The 18,456-nt window shown below is 39.0% G+C and overlaps 34 non-coding genes across 34 annotated transcripts; 19 read left to right on the forward strand and 15 right to left on the reverse strand.

Moving 5' to 3' along the window:
- The first annotated feature begins 33 nt into the window (after positions 1–33).
- Positions 34–116, forward strand: TRNAL-CAG (transfer RNA leucine (anticodon CAG)). The gene has a single exon. It is a non-coding gene; the product is annotated as a tRNA-Leu (tRNA).
- A 474-nt stretch (positions 117–590) lies between these two features.
- On the reverse strand, positions 591–663 carry TRNAF-GAA (transfer RNA phenylalanine (anticodon GAA)). The gene has a single exon. It is a non-coding gene; the product is annotated as a tRNA-Phe (tRNA).
- A 152-nt stretch (positions 664–815) lies between these two features.
- Positions 816–898, forward strand: TRNAL-CAG (transfer RNA leucine (anticodon CAG)). The gene has a single exon. It is a non-coding gene; the product is annotated as a tRNA-Leu (tRNA).
- An 801-nt stretch (positions 899–1,699) lies between these two features.
- TRNAL-CAG (transfer RNA leucine (anticodon CAG)) lies at positions 1,700–1,782 on the forward strand. Its single transcript has one exon. It is a non-coding gene; the product is annotated as a tRNA-Leu (tRNA).
- A 577-nt stretch (positions 1,783–2,359) lies between these two features.
- TRNAF-GAA (transfer RNA phenylalanine (anticodon GAA)) lies at positions 2,360–2,432 on the reverse strand. Its single transcript has one exon. It is a non-coding gene; the product is annotated as a tRNA-Phe (tRNA).
- A 152-nt stretch (positions 2,433–2,584) lies between these two features.
- On the forward strand, positions 2,585–2,667 carry TRNAL-CAG (transfer RNA leucine (anticodon CAG)). The gene has a single exon. It is a non-coding gene; the product is annotated as a tRNA-Leu (tRNA).
- An 802-nt stretch (positions 2,668–3,469) lies between these two features.
- On the forward strand, positions 3,470–3,552 carry TRNAL-CAG (transfer RNA leucine (anticodon CAG)). The gene has a single exon. It is a non-coding gene; the product is annotated as a tRNA-Leu (tRNA).
- Positions 3,553–4,128: 576 nt separating this feature from the next.
- TRNAF-GAA (transfer RNA phenylalanine (anticodon GAA)) lies at positions 4,129–4,201 on the reverse strand. The gene has a single exon. It is a non-coding gene; the product is annotated as a tRNA-Phe (tRNA).
- A 152-nt stretch (positions 4,202–4,353) lies between these two features.
- TRNAL-CAG (transfer RNA leucine (anticodon CAG)) lies at positions 4,354–4,436 on the forward strand. The gene has a single exon. It is a non-coding gene; the product is annotated as a tRNA-Leu (tRNA).
- Positions 4,437–5,230: 794 nt separating this feature from the next.
- TRNAL-CAG (transfer RNA leucine (anticodon CAG)) lies at positions 5,231–5,313 on the forward strand. Its single transcript has one exon. It is a non-coding gene; the product is annotated as a tRNA-Leu (tRNA).
- Positions 5,314–5,890: 577 nt separating this feature from the next.
- On the reverse strand, positions 5,891–5,963 carry TRNAF-GAA (transfer RNA phenylalanine (anticodon GAA)). The gene has a single exon. It is a non-coding gene; the product is annotated as a tRNA-Phe (tRNA).
- Positions 5,964–6,117: 154 nt separating this feature from the next.
- Positions 6,118–6,200, forward strand: TRNAL-CAG (transfer RNA leucine (anticodon CAG)). Its single transcript has one exon. It is a non-coding gene; the product is annotated as a tRNA-Leu (tRNA).
- Positions 6,201–6,789: 589 nt separating this feature from the next.
- TRNAF-GAA (transfer RNA phenylalanine (anticodon GAA)) lies at positions 6,790–6,862 on the reverse strand. Its single transcript has one exon. It is a non-coding gene; the product is annotated as a tRNA-Phe (tRNA).
- Positions 6,863–7,014: 152 nt separating this feature from the next.
- On the forward strand, positions 7,015–7,097 carry TRNAL-CAG (transfer RNA leucine (anticodon CAG)). The gene has a single exon. It is a non-coding gene; the product is annotated as a tRNA-Leu (tRNA).
- A 1,852-nt stretch (positions 7,098–8,949) lies between these two features.
- Positions 8,950–9,022, reverse strand: TRNAF-GAA (transfer RNA phenylalanine (anticodon GAA)). Its single transcript has one exon. It is a non-coding gene; the product is annotated as a tRNA-Phe (tRNA).
- A 148-nt stretch (positions 9,023–9,170) lies between these two features.
- TRNAL-CAG (transfer RNA leucine (anticodon CAG)) lies at positions 9,171–9,253 on the forward strand. The gene has a single exon. It is a non-coding gene; the product is annotated as a tRNA-Leu (tRNA).
- Positions 9,254–9,820: 567 nt separating this feature from the next.
- Positions 9,821–9,893, reverse strand: TRNAF-GAA (transfer RNA phenylalanine (anticodon GAA)). The gene has a single exon. It is a non-coding gene; the product is annotated as a tRNA-Phe (tRNA).
- A 152-nt stretch (positions 9,894–10,045) lies between these two features.
- Positions 10,046–10,128, forward strand: TRNAL-CAG (transfer RNA leucine (anticodon CAG)). Its single transcript has one exon. It is a non-coding gene; the product is annotated as a tRNA-Leu (tRNA).
- Positions 10,129–10,705: 577 nt separating this feature from the next.
- Positions 10,706–10,778, reverse strand: TRNAF-GAA (transfer RNA phenylalanine (anticodon GAA)). Its single transcript has one exon. It is a non-coding gene; the product is annotated as a tRNA-Phe (tRNA).
- Positions 10,779–11,603: 825 nt separating this feature from the next.
- TRNAF-GAA (transfer RNA phenylalanine (anticodon GAA)) lies at positions 11,604–11,676 on the reverse strand. The gene has a single exon. It is a non-coding gene; the product is annotated as a tRNA-Phe (tRNA).
- A 148-nt stretch (positions 11,677–11,824) lies between these two features.
- TRNAL-CAG (transfer RNA leucine (anticodon CAG)) lies at positions 11,825–11,907 on the forward strand. The gene has a single exon. It is a non-coding gene; the product is annotated as a tRNA-Leu (tRNA).
- A 567-nt stretch (positions 11,908–12,474) lies between these two features.
- On the reverse strand, positions 12,475–12,547 carry TRNAF-GAA (transfer RNA phenylalanine (anticodon GAA)). The gene has a single exon. It is a non-coding gene; the product is annotated as a tRNA-Phe (tRNA).
- A 152-nt stretch (positions 12,548–12,699) lies between these two features.
- Positions 12,700–12,782, forward strand: TRNAL-CAG (transfer RNA leucine (anticodon CAG)). Its single transcript has one exon. It is a non-coding gene; the product is annotated as a tRNA-Leu (tRNA).
- A 966-nt stretch (positions 12,783–13,748) lies between these two features.
- Positions 13,749–13,821, reverse strand: TRNAF-GAA (transfer RNA phenylalanine (anticodon GAA)). Its single transcript has one exon. It is a non-coding gene; the product is annotated as a tRNA-Phe (tRNA).
- A 148-nt stretch (positions 13,822–13,969) lies between these two features.
- On the forward strand, positions 13,970–14,052 carry TRNAL-CAG (transfer RNA leucine (anticodon CAG)). Its single transcript has one exon. It is a non-coding gene; the product is annotated as a tRNA-Leu (tRNA).
- Positions 14,053–14,619: 567 nt separating this feature from the next.
- On the reverse strand, positions 14,620–14,692 carry TRNAF-GAA (transfer RNA phenylalanine (anticodon GAA)). Its single transcript has one exon. It is a non-coding gene; the product is annotated as a tRNA-Phe (tRNA).
- Positions 14,693–14,844: 152 nt separating this feature from the next.
- Positions 14,845–14,927, forward strand: TRNAL-CAG (transfer RNA leucine (anticodon CAG)). The gene has a single exon. It is a non-coding gene; the product is annotated as a tRNA-Leu (tRNA).
- Positions 14,928–15,504: 577 nt separating this feature from the next.
- On the reverse strand, positions 15,505–15,577 carry TRNAF-GAA (transfer RNA phenylalanine (anticodon GAA)). The gene has a single exon. It is a non-coding gene; the product is annotated as a tRNA-Phe (tRNA).
- Positions 15,578–15,730: 153 nt separating this feature from the next.
- On the forward strand, positions 15,731–15,813 carry TRNAL-CAG (transfer RNA leucine (anticodon CAG)). The gene has a single exon. It is a non-coding gene; the product is annotated as a tRNA-Leu (tRNA).
- Positions 15,814–16,402: 589 nt separating this feature from the next.
- On the reverse strand, positions 16,403–16,475 carry TRNAF-GAA (transfer RNA phenylalanine (anticodon GAA)). The gene has a single exon. It is a non-coding gene; the product is annotated as a tRNA-Phe (tRNA).
- A 148-nt stretch (positions 16,476–16,623) lies between these two features.
- On the forward strand, positions 16,624–16,706 carry TRNAL-CAG (transfer RNA leucine (anticodon CAG)). Its single transcript has one exon. It is a non-coding gene; the product is annotated as a tRNA-Leu (tRNA).
- A 567-nt stretch (positions 16,707–17,273) lies between these two features.
- TRNAF-GAA (transfer RNA phenylalanine (anticodon GAA)) lies at positions 17,274–17,346 on the reverse strand. Its single transcript has one exon. It is a non-coding gene; the product is annotated as a tRNA-Phe (tRNA).
- A 152-nt stretch (positions 17,347–17,498) lies between these two features.
- On the forward strand, positions 17,499–17,581 carry TRNAL-CAG (transfer RNA leucine (anticodon CAG)). Its single transcript has one exon. It is a non-coding gene; the product is annotated as a tRNA-Leu (tRNA).
- Positions 17,582–18,354: 773 nt separating this feature from the next.
- Positions 18,355–18,437, forward strand: TRNAL-CAG (transfer RNA leucine (anticodon CAG)). The gene has a single exon. It is a non-coding gene; the product is annotated as a tRNA-Leu (tRNA).
- The last annotated feature ends 19 nt before the right edge of the window (positions 18,438–18,456 follow it).

Here is an 18,456-nt window from a genome sequence, read left to right on the forward strand (position 1 = left end):
TTTTGCATTGGTGGAGATGTAATACAAAGCAAAGTCAGGATGGCCGAGCGGTCTAAGGCGCTGCGTTCAGGTCGCAGTCTCCTCTGGAGGCGTAGGTTCGAATCCCACTTCTGACAGATGTTTTTTATATAGAGACTAAAAATCTTCAAAAAATTTCAGAATGAAAACTACAAAACTCTAAACGCATCAACGATTTAACTCACTTTAGTGGATTTTGAGTTAAAATGAAACTGCTGAAACCAAGGATCAAAGCAGTCAAAAGCTCTCCCAACAGAGCTAGTTCAGCTAACACACTTAGTGCATTGACGGTTGTGTAGATGGTTGTGTAGAGCACAGCATTGTAAGATGTCCCCAATAATAGGAATGGTTTTTCATGTGTAAAAATGTCTCTTTTTATAAGGAAAAAAAAACTTAAAAATTTTCAAAATGAAAACCAAACACTGTACTGGCATGAAATGCTAGCGGGATATGTAAAACAATTTTCTCCACAATGCAAAATATTGCCTATGAGGTATATTAACTAAGCTGCTAAAACTCTAAACGCATCAACGACTTAACTTACTTCAGTTGATTTTGAGACATAAGGAAACTGCCGAAACCCGGGATTGAACCAGGGACCTTTAGATCTTCAGTCTAACGCTCTCCCAACTGAGCTATTTCGGCTACTACACCTAGTTGACAGATGGTGGTGTAGGGCACAGTGTTGTAAAATGTCCCCAACGATAGGGATGTTTTTTCATGTGTTAAAACAACGGTTTTACAGCTCGCATGGCTTCTTTTTTTTTTGCATTGGTGGAGGTGTAATAAAAAGCAAAGTCAGGATGGCCGAGCGGTCTAAGGCGCTGCGTTCAGGTCGCAGTCTCCTCTGGAGGCGTGGGTTTGAATCCCACTTCTGACAGATGTTTTTTATATAGAGACTAAAAATCTTCAAAAAATTTCAGAATGAAAACTACACACTGTAATGGCATGGAATGCTAACGGGATTTGTAAAATTATATTCACCACAATGCAACATAGGGTTTTGAGGTATTTTACCTAAGCTGCCAAAACTCTAAACGCATCAACGATTTAACTCACTTTAGTGGATTTTGAGTTAAAATGAAACTGCTGAAACCAAGGATCAAAGCAGGGATATTTAGTCAAACGCTCTCCCAACAGAGCTAGTTCAGCTAACACACTTAGTGCATTGATGGTTGTGTAGATGGTTGTGTAGAGCACAGCATTGTAAGATGTCCCCAATAATAGGAATGGTTTTTCATGTGTAAAAATGTCTCTTTTTATAAAGAAAAAAAAACTTCAAAATTTTCAAAATGAAAACCAAACACTGTACTGGCATGAAATGCTAACGGGATATGTAAAACAATTTTCTCCACAATGCAAAATAGTGCCTTTGAGGTATATTAACTAAGCTGCTAAAACTCTAAACGCATCAACGACTTAACTTACTTCAGTTGATTTTGAGACATAAGGAAACTGCCGAAACCCGGGATCGAGCCAGGGACCTTTAGATCTTCAGTCTAACGCTCTCCCAACTGAGCTATTTCGGCTAATACACCTAGTTGACAGATGGTGGTGTAGGGCACAGTGTTGTAAAATGTCCCCAACGATAGGGATGTTTTTTCATGTGTTAAAACAACGGTTTTACAGCTCGCATGGCTTCTTTTTTTTTTGCATTGGTGGAGGTGTAATACAAAGCAAAGTCAGGATGGCCGAGCGGTCTAAGGCGCTGCGTTCAGGTCGCAGTCTCCTCTGGAGGCGTGGGTTCGAATCCCACTTCTGACAGATGTTTTTTATATAGAGACTAAAAATCTTCAAAAAATTTCAGAATGAAAACTACACACTGTACTGGCATGGAATGCTAACGGGATTTGTAAAATTATATTCACCACAATGCAACATAGGGTTTTGAGGTATTTTACCTAAGCTGCCAAAACTCTAAACGCATCAACGATTTAACTCACTTTAGTGGATTTTGAGTTAAAATGAAACTGCTGAAACCAAGGATCAAAGCAGGGATATTTAGTCAAACGCTCTCCCAACAGAGCTAGTTCAGCTAACACACTTAGTGCATTGATGGTTGTGTAAGATGGTTGTGTAGAGCACAGCATTGTAAGATGTCCCCAATAATAGGAATGGTTTTTCATGTGTAAAAATGTCTCTTTTTATAAAGAAAAAAAAACTTCAAAATTTTCAAAATGAAAACCAAACACTGTACTGGCATGAAATGCTAACGGGATATGTAAAACAATTTTCTCCACAATGCAAAATAGTGCCTTTGAGGTATATTAACTAAGCTGCTAAAACTCTAAACGCATCAACGACTTAACTTACTTCAGTTGATTTTGAGACATAAGGAAACTGCCGAAACCCGGGATCGAACCAGGGACCTTTAGATCTTCAGTCTAACGCTCTCCCAACTGAGCTATTTCGGCTAATACACCTAGTTGACAGATGGTGGTGTAGGGCACAGTGTTGTAAAATGTCCCCAACGATAGGGATGTTTTTTCATGTGTTAAAACAACGGTTTTACAGCTCGCATGGCTTCTTTTTTTTTTGCATTGGTGGAGGTGTAATACAAAGCAAAGTCAGGATGGCCGAGCGGTCTAAGGCGCTGCGTTCAGGTCGCAGTCTTCTCTGGAGGCGTGGGTTCGAATCCCACTTCTGACAGATGTTTTTTATATAGAGACTAAAAATCTTCAAAAAATTTCAGAATGAAAACTACACACTGTACTGGCATGGAATGCTAACGGGATTTGTAAAATTATATTCACCACAATGCAACATAGGGTTTTGAGGTATTTTACCTAAGCTGCCAAAACTCTAAACGCATCAACGATTTAACTCACTTTAGTGGATTTTGAGTTAAAATGAAACTGCTGAAACCAAGGATCAAAGCAGGGATATTTAGTCAAACGCTCTCCCAACAGAGCTAGTTCAGCTAACACACTTAGTGCATTGATGGTTGTGTAGATGGTTGTGTAGAGCACAGCATTGTAAGATGTCCCCAATAATAGGAATGGTTTTTCATGTGTAAAAATGTCTCTTTTTATAAAGAAAAAAAAAAATTCAAAATTTTCAAAATGAAAACCAAACACTGTACTGGCATGAAATGCTAACGGGATATGTAAAACAATTTTCTCCACAATGCAAAATAGTGCCTTTGAGGTATATTAACTAAGCTGCTAAAACTCTAAACGCATCAACGACTTAACTTACTTCAGTTGATTTTGAGACATAAGGAAACTGCCGAAACCCGGGATCGAACCAGGGACCTTTAGATCTTCAGTCTAACGCTCTCCCAACTGTGCTATTTCGGCTAATACACCTAGTTGACAGATGGTGGTGTAGGGCACAGTGTTGTAAAATGTCCCCAACGATAGGGATGTTTTTTCATGTGTTAAAACAACGGTTTTACAGCTCGCATGGCTTCTTTTTTTTTTGCATTGGTGGAGGTGTAATACAAAGCAAAGTCAGGATGGCCGAGCGGTCTAAGGCGCTGCGTTCAGGTCGCAGTCTCCTCTGGAGGCGTGGGTTCGAATCCCACTTCTGACAGATGTTTTTTATATAGAGACTAAAAATCTTCAAAAAATTTCAGAATGAAAACTACACACTGTACTGGCATGGAATGCTAACGGGATTTGTAAAATTATATTCACCACAATGCAACATAGGGTTTTGAGGTATTTTACCTAAGCTGCCAAAACTCTAAACGCATCAACGATTTAACTCACTTTAGTGGATTTTGAGTTAAAATGAAACTGCTGAAACCAAGGATCAAAGCAGGGATATTTAGTCAAACGCTCTCCCAACAGAGCTAGTTCAGCTAACACACTTAGTGCATTGATGGTTGTGTAGATGGTTGTGTAGAGCACAGCATTGTAAGATGTCCCCAATAATAGGAATGGTTTTTCATGTGTAAAAATGTCTCTTTTTATAAAGAAAAAAAAACTTCAAAATTTTCAAAATGAAAACCAAACACTGTACTGGCATGAAATGCTAACGGGATATGTAAAACAATTTTCTCCACAATGCAAAATAGTGCCTATGAGGTATATTAACTAAGCTGCTAAAACTCTAAACGCATCAACGACTTAACTTACTTCAGTTGATTTTGAGACATAAGGAAACTGCCGAAACCCGGGATCGAACCAGGGACCTTTAGATCTTCAGTCTAACGCTCTCCCAACTGAGCTATTTCGGCTAATACACCTAGTTGACAGATGGTGGTGTAGGGCACAGTGTTGTAAAATGTCCCCAACGATAGGGATGTTTTTTCATGTGTTAAAACAACGGTTTTACAGCTCGCATGGCTTCTTTTTTTTTTGCATTGGTGGAGGTGTAATACAAAGCAAAGTCAGGATGGCCGAGCGGTCTAAGGCGCTGCGTTCAGGTCGCAGTCTCCTCTGGAGGTGTGGGTTCGAATCCCACTTCTGACAGATGTTTTTTATATAGAGACTAAAAATCTTCAAAAAATTTCAGAATGAAAACTACACACTGTACTGGCATGGAATGCTAACGGGATTTGTAAAATTATATTCACCACAATGCAACATAGGGCTTTTGAGGTATTTTACCTAAGCTGCCAAAACTCTAAACGCATCAGCGATTTAACTCACTTTAGTGGATTTTGAGTTAAAATGAAACTGCTGAAACCAAGGATCAAAGCAGGGATATTTAGTCAAACGCTCTCCCAACAGAGCTAGTTCAGCTAACACACTTAGTGCATTGATGGTTGTGTAGATGGTTGTGTAGAGCACAGCATTGTAAGATGTCCCCAATAATAGGAATGGTTTTTCATGTGTAAAAATGTCTCTTTTTATAAAGAAAAAAAAACTTCAAAATTTTCAAAATGAAAACCAAACACTGTACTGGCATGAAATGCTAACGGGATATGTAAAACAATTTTCTCCACAATGCAAAATAGTGCCTATGAGGTATATTAACTAAGCTGCTAAAACTCTAAACGCATCAACGACTTAACTTACTTCAGTTGATTTTGAGACATAAGGAAACTGCCGAAACCCGGGATCGAACCAGGGACCTTTAGTCTAACGCTCTCCCAACTGAGCTATTTCGGCTAATACACCTAGTTGACAGATGGTGGTGTAGGGCACAGTGTTGTAAAATGTCGCTAACGATAGGGATGTTTTTTCATGTGTTAAAACAACGGTTTTACAGCTCGCATGGCTTCTTTTTTTTTTGCATTGGTGGAGGTGTAATACAAAGCAAAGTCAGGATGGCCGAGCGGTCTAAGGCGCTGCGTTCAGGTCGCAGTCTCCTCTGGAGGCGTGGGTTCGAATCCCACTTCTCACAGATGTTTTTTATATAGAGAATAAAAATCTTCAAAAAATTTCAGAATGAAAACTACACACTGTACTGGCATGGAATGCTAACGGGATTTGTAAAATTATATTCACCACAATGCAACATAGGGCTTTTGAGGTATTTTACCTAAGCTGCCAAAACTCTAAACGCATCAACGATTTAACTCACTTTAGTGGATTTTGAGTTAAAATGAAACTGCTGAAACCAAGGATCAAAGCAGGGATATTTAGTCAAACGCTCTCCCAACAGAGCTAGTTCAGCTAACACACTTAGTGCATTGATGGTTGTGTAGATGGTTGTGTAGAGCACAGCATTGTAAGATGTCCCCAATAATAGGAATGGTTTTTCATGTGTAAAAATGTCTCTTTTTATAAAGAAAAAAAAACTTCAAAATTTTCAAAATGAAAACCAAACACTGTACTGGCATGAAATGCTAACGGGATATGTAAAACAATTTTCTCCACAATGCAAAATAGTGCCTTTGAGGTATATTAACTAAGCTGCTAAAACTCTAAACGCATCAATGACTTAACTTACTTCAGTTGATTTTGAGACATAAGGAAACTGCCGAAACCCGGGATCGAACCAGGGACCTTTAGATCTTCAGTCTAACGCTCTCCCAACTGAGCTATTTCGGCTAATACACCTAGTTGACAGATGGTGGTGTAGGGCACAGTGTTGTAAAATGTCCCCAACGATAGGGATGTTTTTTCATGTGTTAAAACAACGGTTTTACAGCTCGCATGGCTTCTTTTTTTTTTTCGCATTGGTGGAGGTGTAATACAAAGGAAAGTCAGGATGGCCGAGCGGTCTAAGCCGCTGCGTTCAGGTCGCAGTCTCCTATGGAGGCGTGGGTTCGAATCCCACTTCTGACAGATGTTTTTTATATAGAGACTAAAAATCTTCAAAAAATTTCAGAATGAAAACTACACACTGTACTGGCATGGAATGCTAACGGGATTTGTAAAATTATATTCACCACAATGCAACATAGGGTTTTTGAGGTATTTTACCTAAGCTGCCAAAACTCTAAACGCATCAACGATTTAACTCACTTTAGTGGATTTTGAGTTAAAATGAAACTGCTGAAACCAAGGATCAAAGCAGGGATATTTAGTCAAACGCTCTCCCAACAGAGCTAGTTCAGCTAACACACTTAGTGCATTGATGGTTGTGTAGATGGTTGTGTAGATGGTTGTGTAGAGCACAGCATAGTAAGATGTCCCCAATAATAGGAATGGTTTTTCATGTGTAAAAATGTCTCTTTTTATAAAGAAAAAAAAACTTCAAAATTTTCAAAATGAAAACCAAACACTGTACTGGCATGAAATGCTAACGGGATATGTAAAACAATTTTCTCCACAATGCAAAATAGTGCCTATGAGGTATATTAACTAAGCTGCTAAAACTCTAAACGCATCAACGACTTAACTTACTTCAGTTGATTTTGAGACATAAGGAAACTGCCGAAACCTGGGATCAAACCAGGGACCTTTAGATCTTCAGTCTAACGCTCTCCCAACTGAGCTATTTCGGCTAATACACCTAGTTGACAGATGGTGGTGTAGGGCACAGTGTTGTAAAATGTCCCCAACGATAGGGATGTTTTTTCATGTGTTAAAACAACGGTTTTACAGCTCGCATGGCTTCTTTTTTTTTTGCATTGGTGGAGGTGTAATACAAAGCAAAGTCAGGATGGCCGAGCGGTCTAAGGCGCTGCGTTCAGGTCGCAGTCTCCTCTGGAGGCGTGGGTTCGAATCCCACTTCTGACAGATGTTTTTTATATAGAGACTAAAAATCTTCAAAAAATTTCAGAATGAAAACTACACACTGTACTGGCATGGAATGCTAACGGGATTTGTAAAATTATATTCACCACAATGCAACATAGGGCTTTTGAGGTATTTTACCTAAGCTGCCAAAACTCTAAACGCATCAACGATTTAACTCACTTTAGTGGATTTTGAGTTAAAATGAAACTGCTGAAACCAAGGATCAAAGCAGGGATATTTAGTCAAACGCTCTCCCAACAGAGTTAGTTCAGCTAACACACTTAGTGCATTGATGGTTGTGTAGATGGTTGTGTAGAGCACAGCATTGTAAGATGTAAATTTCTGAATGAAAACTACACACTGTACTGGCATGGAATGCTAACGGGATTTGTAAAATTATATTCACCACAATGCAACATAGGGCTTTTGAGGTATTTTACCTAAGCTGCCAAAACTCTAAACGCATCAACGATTTAACTCACTTTAGTGGATTTTGAGTTAAAATGAAACTGCTGAAACCAAGGATCAAAGCAGTCAAACGCTCTCCCAACAGAGCTAGTTCAGCTAACACACTTAGTGCATTGACGGTTGTGTAGATGGTTGTGTAGAGCACAGCATTGTAAGATGTCCCCAATAATAGGAATGGTTTTTCATGTGTAAAAATGTCTCTTTTTATAAAGAAAAAAAAACTTCAAAATTTTCAAAATGAAAACCAAACACTGTACTGGCATGAAATGCTAACCGGATATGTAAAAAAAAATGTCTCTTTTTATAAAGAAAAAAAAACTTCAAAATTTTCAAAATGAAAACCAAACACTGTACTGGCATGAAATGCTAACGGGATATGTAAAACAATTTTCTCCACAATGCAAAATAGTGCCTTTGAGGTATATTAACTAAGCTGCTAAAACTCTAAACGCATCAACGACTTAACTTACTTCAGTTGATTTTGAGACATAAGGAAACTGCCGAAACCCGGGACCGAACCAGGGACCTTTAGATCTTCAGTCTAACGATCTCCCAACTGAGCTATTTCGGCAAATACACCTAGTTGACAGATGGTGGTGTAGGGCACAGTGTTGTAAAATGTCCCCAACGATAGGGATGTTTTTTCATGTGTTAAAACAACGGTTTTACAGCTCGCATGGCTTCTTTTTTTTTTCGCATTGGTGGAGGTGTAATACAAAGGAAAGGCAGGATGGCCGAGCGGTCTAAGCCGCTGCGTTCAGGTCGCAGTCTCCTATGGAGGCGTGGGTTCGAATCCCACTTCCGACAGATGTTTTTTATATAGAGACTAAAAATCTTCAAAAAATTTCAGAATGAAAACTACACACTGTACTGGCATGGAATGCTAACGGGATTTGTAAAATTATATTCACCAGAATGCAACATAGGGTTTTTGAGGTATTTTACCTAAGCTGCCAAAACTCTAAACGCATGAACGATTTAACTCACTTTAGTGGATTTTGAGTTAAAATGAAACTGCTGAAACCAAGGATCAAAGCAGGGATATTTAGTCAAACGCTCTCCCAACAGAGCTAGTTCAGCTAACACACTTAGTGCATTGATGGTTGTGTAGATGGTTGTGTAGAGCACAGCATAGTAAGATGTCCCCAATAATAGGAATGGTTTTTCATGTGTAAAAATGTCTCTTTTTATAAAGAAAAAAAAACTTCAAAATTTTCAAAATGAAAACCAAACACTGTACTGGCATGAAATGCTAACCGGATATGTAAAACAATTTTCTCCACAATGCAAAATAGTGCCTTTGAGGTATATTAACTAAGCTGCTAAAACTCTAAACGCATCAACGACTTAACTTACTTCAGTTGATTTTGAGACATAAGGAAACTGCCGAAACCTGGGATCAAACCAGGGACCTTTAGATCTTCAGTCTAACGCTCTCCCAACTGAGCTATTTCGGCTAATACACCTAGTTGACAGATGGTGGTGTAGGGCACAGTGTTGTAAAATGTCCCCAACGATAGGGATGTTTTTTCATGTGTTAAAACAACGGTTTTACAGCTCGCATGGCTTCTTTTTTGCATTGGTGGAGATGTAAAACAAAGCAAAGTCAGGATGGCCGAGCGGTCTAAGTCGCTGCGTTCAGGTCGCAGTCTCCTCTGGAGGCGTGGGTTCGAATCCCACTTCTGACAGATGTTTTTTATATAGAGACTAAAAATCTTCAAAAAATTTCTGAATGAAAACTACACACTGTACTGGCATGGAATGCTAACGGGATTTGTAAAATTATATTCACCACAATGCAACATAGGGCTTTTGAGGTATTTTACCTAAGCTGCCAAAACTCTAAACGCATCAACGATTTAACTCACTTTAGTGGATTTTGAGTTAAAATGAAACTGCTGAAACCAAGGATCAAAGCAGTCAAACGCTCTCCCAACAGAGCTAGTTTAGCTAACACACTTAGTGCATTGACGGTTGTGTAGATGGTTGTGTAGAGCACAGCATTGTAAGATGTCCCCAATAATAGGAATGGTTTTTCATGTGTAAAAATGTCTCTTTTTATAAAGAAAAAAAAACTTCAAAATTTTCAAAATGAAAACCAAACACTGTACTGGCATGAAATGCTAACGGGATATGTAAAACAATTTTCTCCACAATGCAAAATAGTGCCTTTGAGGTATATTAACTAAGCTGCTAAAACTCTAAACGCATCAACGACTTAACTTACTTCAGTTGATTTTGAGACATAAGGAAACTGCCGAAACCCGGGATCGAACCAGGGACCTTTAGATCTTCAGTCTAACGCTCGCCCAACTGAGCTATTTCGGCTAATACACCTAGTTGACAGATGGTGGTGTAGGGCACAGTGTTGTAAAATGTCCCCAACGATAGGGATGTTTTTTCATGTGTTAAAACAACGGTTTTACAGCTCGCATGGCTTCTTTTTTTTTCGCATTGGTGGAGGTGTAATACAAAGGAAAGTCAGGATGGCCGAGCGGTCTAAGGCGCTGCGTTCAGGTCGCAGTCTCCTCTGGAGGCGTGGGTTCGAATCCCACTTCTGACAGATGTATTTTATATAGAGACTAAAAATCTTCAAAAAATTTCAGAATGAAAACTACACACTGTACTGGCATGGAATGCCAACGGGATTTGTAAAATTATATTCACCACAATGCAACATAGGGCTTTTGAGGTATTTTACCTAAGCTGCCAAAACTCTAAACGCATCAACGATTTAACTCACTTTAGTGGATTTTGAGTTAAAATGAAACTGCTGAAACCAAGGATCAAAGCAGGGATATTTAGTCAAACGCTCTCCCAACAGAGCTAGTTCAGCTAACACACTTAGTGCATTGATGGTTGTGTAGATGGTTGTGTAGAGCACAGCATTGTAAGATGTCCCCAATAATAGGAATGGTTTTTCATGTGTAAAAATGTCTCTTTTTATAAAGAAAAAAAAACTTCAAAATTTTCAAAATGAAAACCAAACACTGTACTGGCATGAAATGCTAACGGGATATGTAAAACAATTTTCTCCACAATGCAAAATAGTGCCTTTGAGGTATATTAACTAAGCTGCTAAAACTCTAAACGCATCAACGACTTAACTTACTTCAGTTGATTTTGAGACATAAGGAAACTGCCGAAACCCGGGATCGAACCAGGGACCTTTAGATCTTCAGTCTAACGCTCGCCCAACTGAGCTATTTCGGCAAATACACCTAGTTGACAGATGGTGGTGTAGGGCACAGTGTTGTAAAATGTCCCCAACGATAGGGATGTTTTTTTATGTGTTAAAACAACGGTTTTACAGCTCGCATGGCTTCTTTTTTTTTTCGCATTGGTGGAGGTGTAATACAAAGGAAAGTCAGGATGGCCGAGCGGTCTAAGCCGCTGCGTTCAGGTCGCAGTCTCCTATGGAGGTGTGGGTTCGAATCCCACTTCTGACAGATGTTTTTTATATAGAGACTAAAAATCTTCAAAAAATTTCAGAATGAAAACTACACACTGTACTGGCATGGAATGCTAACGGGATTTGTAAAATTATATTCACCACAATGCAACATAGGGTTTTTGAGGTATTTTACCTAAGCTGCCAAAACTCTAAACGCATCAACGATTTAACTCACTTTAGTGGATTTTGAGTTAAAATGAAACTGCTGAAACCAAGGATCAAAGCAGGGATATTTAGTCAAACGCTCTCCCAACAGAGCTAGTTCAGCTAACACACTTAGTGCATTGATGGTTGTGTAGATGGTTGTGTAGATGGTTGTGTAGAGCACAGCATAGTAAGATGTCCCCAATAATAGGAATGGTTTTTCATGTGTAAAAATGTCTCTTTTTATAAAGAAAAAAAAACTTCAAAATTTTCAAAATGAAAACCAAACACTGTACTGGCATGAAATGCTAACGGGATATGTAAAACAATTTTCTCCACAATGCAAAATAGTGCCTATGGGGTATATTAACTAAGCTGCTAAAACTCTAAACGCATCAACGACTTAACTTACTTCAGTTGATTTTGAGACATAAGGAAACTGCCGAAACCTGGGATCAAACCAGGGACCTTTAGATCTTCAGTCTAACGCTCTCCCAACTGAGCTATTTCGGCTAATACACCTAGTTGTCAGATGGTGGTGTAGGGCACAGTGTTGTAAAATGTCCCCAACGATAGGGATGTTTTTTCATGTGTTAAAACAACGGTTTTACAGCTCGCATTGCTTCTTTTTTGCATTGGTGGAGATGTAAAACAAAGCAAAGTCAGGATGGCCGAGCGGTCTAAGTCGCTGCGTTCAGGTCGCAGTCTCCTCTGGAGGCGTGGGTTCGAATCCCACTTCTGACAGATGTTTTTTATATAGAGACTAAAAATCTTCAAAAAATTTCTGAATGAAAACTACACACTGTACTGGCATGGAATGCTAACGGGATTTGTAAAATTATATTCACCACAATGCAACATAGGGCTTTTGAGGTATTTTACCTAAGCTGCCAAAACTCTAAACGCATCAACGATTTAACTCACTTTAGTGGATTTTGAGTTAAAATGAAACTGCTGAAACCAAGGATCAAAGCAGTCAAACGCTCTCCCAACAGAGCTAGTTTAGCTAACACACTTAGTGCATTGACGGTTGTGTAGATGGTTGTGTAGAGCACAGCATTGTAAGATGTCCCCAATAATAGGAATGGTTTTTCATGTGTAAAAATGTCTCTTTTTATAAAGAAAAAAAAACTTCAAAATTTTCAAAATGAAAACCAAACACTGTACTGGCATGAAATGCTAACGGGATATGTAAAACAATTTTCTCCACAATGCAAAATAGTGCCTTTGAGGTATATTAACTAAGCTGCTAAAACTCTAAACGCATCAACGACTTAACTTACTTCAGTTGATTTTGAGACATAAGGAAACTGCCGAAACCCGGGATCGAACCAGGGACCTTTAGATCTTCAGTCTAACGCTCTCCCAACTGAGCTATTTCGGCTAATACACCTAGTTGACAGATGGTGGTGTAGGGCACAGTGTTGTAAAATGTCCCCAACGATAGGGATGTTTTTTCATGTGTTAAAACAACGGTTTTACAGCTCGCATGGCTTCTTTTTTTTTTGCATTGGTGGAGGTGTAATACAAAGCAAAGTCAGGATGGCCGAGCGGTCTAAGGCGCTGCGTTCAGGTCGCAGTCTCCTCTGGAGGCGTGGGTTCGAATCCCACTTCTGACAGATGTTTTTTATATAGAGACTAAAAATCTTCAAAAAATTTCAGAATGAAAACTACACACTGTACTGGCATGGAATGCTAACGGGATTTGTAAAATTATATTCACCACAATGCAACATAGGGCTTTTGAGGTATTTTACCTAAGCTGCCAAAACTCTAAACGCATCAACGATTTAACTCACTTTAGTGGATTTTGAGTTAAAATGAAACTGCTGAAACCAAGGATCAAAGCAGGGATATTTAGTCAAACGCTCTCCCAACAGAGCTAGTTCAGCTAACACACTTAGTGCATTGATGGTTGTGTAGATGGTTGTGTAGAGCACAGCATTGTAAGATGTAAATTTCTGAATGAAAACTACACACTGTACTGGCATGGAATGCTAACGGGATTTGTAAAATTATATTCACCACAATGCAACATAGGGCTTTTGAGGTATTTTACCTAAGCTGCCAAAACTCTAAACGCATCAACGATTTAACTCACTTTAGTGGATTTTGAGTTAAAATGAAACTGCTGAAACCAAGGATCAAAGCAGTCAAACGCTCTCCCAACAGAGCTAGTTCAGCTAACACACTTAGTGCATTGACGGTTGTGTAGATGGTTGTGTAGAGCACAGCATTGTAAGATGTCCCCAATAATAGGAATGGTTTTTCATGTGTAAAAATGTCTCTTTTTATAAAGAAAAAAAAACTTCAAAATTTTCAAAATGAAAACCAAACACTGTACTGGCATGAAATGCTAACCGGATATGTAAAAAAAAATGTCTCTTTTTATAAAGAAAAAAAAACTTCAAAATTTTCAAAATGAAAACCAAACACTGTACTGGCATGAAATGCTAACGGGATATGTAAAACAATTTTCTCCACAATGCAAAATAGTGCCTTTGAGGTATATTAACTAAGCTGCTAAAACTCTAAACGCATCAACGACTTAACTTACTTCAGTTGATTTTGAGACATAAGGAAACTGCCGAAACCCGGGATCGAACCAGGGACCTTTAGATCTTCAGTCTAACGCTCTCCCAACTGAGCTATTTCGGCAAATACACCTAGTTGACAGATGGTGGTGTAGGGCACAGTGTTGTAAAATGTCCCCAACGATAGGGATGTTTTTTCATGTGTTAAAACAACGGTTTTACAGCTCGCATGGCTTCTTTTTTGCATTGGTGGAGATGTAAAACAAAGCAAAGTCAGGATGGCCGAGCGGTCTAAGTCGCTGCGTTCAGGTCGCAGTCTCCTCTGGAGGCGTGGGTTCGAATCCCACTTCTGACAGATGTTTTTTATATAGAGACTAAAAATCTTCAAAAAATTTCTGAATGAAAACTACACACTGTACTGGCATGGAATGCTAACGGGATTTGTAAAATTATATTCACCACAATGCAACATAGGGCTTTTGAGGTATTTTACCTAAGCTGCCAAAACTCTAAACGCATCAACGATTTAACTCACTTTAGTGGATTTTGAGTTAAAATGAAACTGCTGAAACCAAGGATCAAAGCAGTCAAACGCTCTCCCAACAGAGCTAGTTTAGCTAACACACTTAGTGCATTGACGGTTGTGTAGATGGTTGTGTAGAGCACAGCATTGTAAGATGTCCCCAATAATAGGAATGGTTTTTCATGTGTAAAAATGTCTCTTTTTATAAAGAAAAAAAAACTTCAAAATTTTCAAAATGAAAACCAAACACTGTACTGGCATGAAATGCTAACGGGATATGTAAAACAATTTTCTCCACAATGCAAAATAGTGCCTTTGAGGTATATTAACTAAGCTGCTAAAACTCTAAACGCATCAACGACTTAACTTACTTCAGTTGATTTTGAGACATAAGGAAACTGCCGAAACCCGGGATCGAACCAGGGACCTTTAGATCTTCAGTCTAACGCTCTCCCAACTGAGCTATTTCGGCTAATACACCTAGTTGACAGATGGTGGTGTAGGGCACAGTGTTGTAAAATGTCCCCAACGATAGGGATGTTTTTTCATGTGTTAAAACAACGGTTTTACAGCTCGCATGGCTTCTTTTTTTTTCGCATTGGTGGAGGTGTAATACAAAGGAAAGTCAGGATGGCCGAGCGGTCTAAGGCGCTGCGTTCAGGTCGCAGTCTCCTCTGGAGGCGTGGGTTCGAATCCCACTTCTGACAGATGTATTTTATATAGAGACTAAAAATCTTCAAAAAATTTCAGAATGAAAACTACACACTGTACTGGCATGGAATGCTAACGGGATTTGTAAAATTATATTCACCACAATGCAACATAGGGCTTTTGAGGTATTTTACCTAAGCTGCCAAAACTCTAAACGCATCAACGATTTAACTCACTTTAGTGGATTTTGAGTTAAAATGAAACTGCTGAAACCAAGGATCAAAGCAGGGATATTTAGTCAAACGCTCTCCCAACAGAGCTAGTTCAGCTAACACACTTAGTGCATTGATGGTTGTGTAGATGGTTGTGTAGAGCACAGCATTGTAAGATGTCCCCAATAATAGGAATGGTTTTTCATGTGTAAAAATGTCTCTTTTTATAAAGAAAAAAAAACTTCAAAATTTTCAAAATGAAAACCAAACACTGTACTGGCATGAAATGCTAACGGGATATGTAAAACAATTTTCTCCACAATGCAAAATAGTGCCTTTGAGGTATATTAACTAAGCTGCTAAAACTCTAAACGCATCAACGACTTAACTTACTTCAGTTGATTTTGAGACATAAGGAAACTGCCGAAACCCGGGATCGAACCAGGGACCTTTAGATCTTCAGTCTAACGCTCTCCCAACTGAGCTATTTCGGCAAATACACCTAGTTGACAGATGGTGGTGTAGGGCACAGTGTTGTAAAATGTCCCCAACGATAGGGATGTTTTTTTATGTGTTAAAACAACGGTTTTACAGCTCGCATGGCTTCTTTTTTTTTTCGCATTGGTGGAGGTGTAATACAAAGGAAAGTCAGGATGGCCGAGCGGTCTAAGCCGCTGCGTTCAGGTCGCAGTCTCCTATGGAGGCGTGGGTTCGAATCCCACTTCTGACAGATGTTTTTTATATAGAGACTAAAAATCTTCAAAAAATTTCAGAATGAAAACTACACACTGTACTGGCATGGAATGCTAACGGGATTTGTAAAATTATATTCACCACAATGCAACATAGGGTTTTTGAGGTATTTTACCTAAGCTGCCAAAACTCTAAACGCATCAACGATTTAACTCACTTTAGTGGATTTTGAGTTAAAATGAAACTGCTGAAACCAAGGATCAAAGCAGGGATATTTAGTCAAACGCTCTCCCAACAGAGCTAGTTCAGCTAACACACTTAGTGCATTGATGGTTGTGTAGATGGTTGTGTAGATGGTTGTGTAGAGCACAGCATAGTAAGATGTCCCCAATAATAGGAATGGTTTTTCATGTGTAAAAATGTCTCTTTTTATAAAGAAAAAAAAACTTCAAAATTTTCAAAATGAAAACCAAACACTGTACTGGCATGAAATGCTAACGGGATATGTAAAACAATTTTCTCCACAATGCAAAATAGTGCCTATGAGGTATATTAACTAAGCTGCTAAAACTCTAAACGCATCAACGACTTAACTTACTTCAGTTGATTTTGAGACATAAGGAAACTGCCGAAACCTGGGATCAAACCAGGGACCTTTAGATCTTCAGTCTAACGCTCTCCCAACTGAGCTATTTCGGCTAATACACCTAGTTGACAGATGGTGGTGTAGGGCACAGTGTTGTAAAATGTCCCCAACGATAGGGATGTTTTTTCATGTGTTAAAACAACGGTTTTACAGCTCGCATTGCTTCTTTTTTGCATTGGTGGAGATGTAAAACAAAGCAAAGTCAGGATGGCCGAGCGGTCTAAGTCGCTGCGTTCAGGTCGCAGTCTCCTCTGGAGGCGTGGGTTCGAATCCCACTTCTGACAGATGTTTTTTATATAGAGACTAAAAATCTTCAAAAAATTTCTGAATGAAAACTACACACTGTACTGGCATGGAATGCTAACGGGATTTGTAAAATTATATTCACCACAATGCAACATAGGGCTTTTGAGGTATTTTACCTAAGCTGCCAAAACTCTAAACGCATCAACGATTTAACTCACTTTAGTGGATTTTGAGTTAAAATGAAACTGCTGAAACCAAGGATCAAAGCAGTCAAACGCTCTCCCAACAGAGCTAGTTTAGCTAACACACTTAGTGCATTGACGGTTGTGTAGATGGTTGTGTAGAGCACAGCATTGTAAGATGTCCCCAATAATAGGAATGGTTTTTCATGTGTAAAAATGTCTCTTTTTATAAAGAAAAAAAAACTTCAAAATTTTCAAAATGAAAACCAAACACTGTACTGGCATGAAATGCTAACGGGATATGTAAAACAATTTTCTCCACAATGCAAAATAGTGCCTATGAGGTATATTAACTAAGCTGCTAAAACTCTAAACGCATCAACGACTTAACTTACTTCAGTTGATTTTGAGACATAAGGAAACTGCCGAAACCCGGGATCGAACCAGGGACCTTTAGATCTTCAGCCTAACGCTCTCCCAACTGAGCTATTTCGGCTAATACACCTAGTTGACAGATGGCGGTGTAGGGCACAGTGTTGTAAAATGTCCCCAACGATAGGGATGTTTTTTCATGTGTTAAAACAACGGTTTTACAGCTCGCATGGCTTCTTTTTTTTTTGCATTGATGGAGGTGTAATATAAAGCAAAGTCAGGATGGCCGAGCGGTCTAAGGCGCTGCGTTCAGGTCGCAGTCTCCTCTGGAGGCGTGGGTTCGAATCCCACTTCTGACAGATGTTTTTTATATAGAGACTAAAAATCTTCAAAAAATTTCGGAATGAAAACTACACACTGTACTGGCATGGAATGCTAACGGGATTTGTAAAATTATATTCACCACAATGCAACATAGGGCTTTTGAGGTATTTAACCTAAGCTGCCAAACTCTAAACGCATCAACGATTTAACTCACTTTAGTGGATTTTGAGTTAAAATGAAACTGCTGAAACCAAGGATCAAAGCAGGGATATTTAGTCAAACGCTCTCCCAACAGAGCTAGTTCAGCTAACACACTTAGTGCATTGATGGTTGTGTAGATGGTTGTGTAGAGCACAGCATTGTAAGATGTCCCCAATAATAGGAATGGTTTTTCATGTGTAAAAATGTCTCTTTTTATAAAGAAAAAAAAACTTCAAAATTTTCAAAATGAAAACCAAACACTGTACTGGCATGAAATGCTAACGGGATATGTAAAACAATTTTCTCCACAATGCAAAATAGTGCCTATGAGGTATATTAACTAAGCTGCTAAAACTCTAAACGCATCAACGACTTAACTTACTTCAGTTGATTTTGAGACATAAGGAAACTGCCGAAACCCGGGATCGAACAAGGGACCTTTAGATCTTCAGTCTAACGCTCTCCCAACTGAGCTATTTCGGCTAATACACAGTGTTGTAAAATGTCCCCAACGATAGGGATGTTTTTTCATGTGTTAAAACAACGGTTTTACAGCTCGCATGGCTTCTTTTTTTTTCGCATTGGTGGAGGTGTAATACAAAGGAAAGTCAGGATGGCCGAGCGGTCTAAGGCGCTGCGTTCAGGTCGCAGTCTCCTCTGGAGGCGTGGGTTCGAATCCCACTTCTGACAGATGTTTTTTATATAGAGA

The sequence above is a fragment of the Hyla sarda genome, chromosome 1 (genome assembly GCF_029499605.1).
Source record: "Hyla sarda isolate aHylSar1 chromosome 1, aHylSar1.hap1, whole genome shotgun sequence".
NCBI classification, from domain to species: domain Eukaryota; kingdom Metazoa; phylum Chordata; class Amphibia; order Anura; family Hylidae; genus Hyla; species Hyla sarda.